The sequence below is a fragment of the Salmo salar genome, chromosome ssa20, assembly GCF_905237065.1.
Source record: "Salmo salar chromosome ssa20, Ssal_v3.1, whole genome shotgun sequence".
Taxonomy (NCBI): Eukaryota; Metazoa; Chordata; class Actinopteri; order Salmoniformes; family Salmonidae; genus Salmo; species Salmo salar.
In genome coordinates, this window is record NC_059461.1 from 91,944,385 (window position 1) to 91,945,643 (window position 1,259).

The window sequence follows — 1,259 nt, forward strand, 5'->3', positions numbered from 1 at the left end:
AAAAACATAGAAAAAAGAACATAGAATGCCCACCCTAGTCACACCCTGGCCTAACCAAAATAGAGAACAAAAACCTCTCTATGGCCAGGGCCGGACAGTTTGGTTATAGGGCCTACCAGTCATCTTGTTTGGTTGTCTCTCATTTCAGAGAACACAGCTCAGTGTGTCCTCATCCAGCTTACATTGATAGAGCTCTGCTTTTTCCTTTTTTTATAATGTGTCAAATTACTAAACATTTCACTGTCTTTGTTCCCTGTCAGTAACATAATGTTGTGTAGGAGGATGAAAGGACAGAAATGAGGAGTTAGTCATAAAGACGTGTTTTATTGCTCCGTTAGGCTATCTGCCGCCCTACATCAGAGAGACAGGGCTCCTCATTCAGGCTACCTGCCGCCCTACATCAGAGAGACAGGGCTCTTCATTTAGGCTACCTGCCGCCCTACATCAGAGAGACAGGGCTCCTCATTTAGGTTACCTGCCGCCCTACATCAGAGAGACAGGGCTCCTCATTTAGGCTACCTGCCGCCCTACATCAGAGAGACAGGGCTCTTCATTTAGGCTACCTGCCGCCCTACATCAGAGAGACATGGCTCCTCATTTAGGTTACCTGCCGCCCTACATCAGAGAGACAGGGCTCCTCATTTAGGCTACCTGCCGCCCCTACATCAGAGAGACAGGGCTCCTCATTTAGGCTACCTGCCGCCCTACATCAGAGAGACAGGGCTCCTCATTCAGGCTACCTGCCGACCTAATATCAGAGAGACAGGGCTCCTCATTTAGGCTACCTGCCGCCCTACATCAGAGAGACAGGGCTCTTCATTTAGGCTACCTGCCGCCCTACATCAGAGAGACAGGGCTCCTCATTTAGGCTACCTGCCGCCCTACATCAGAGAGACAGGGCTCCTCATTTAGGCTACCTGCCGCCCTACATCAGAGAGACAGGGCTCCTCATTTAGGCTACCTGCCGCCCTACATCAGAGAGACAGGGCTCCTCATTCAGGCTACCTGCCTCCCTAATATCAGAGAGACAGGGCTCCTCATTTAGGCTAAAATCTTATCACTGAGTAATTAATCACACATATGGTAAGATGGCTGTTACTTTTCTGCAACCATTTCATGACTTGTAACTAAATTACATTATTGTAAAAAAAAAAACGCTCAAAATATCCTACTTACATAGTGGATGTATTACTGTACTTCTACCTCCATCTAGTGGCTGAATGGTATTAGAGCATGTCTTTAAAAGGACTACGCCTTGC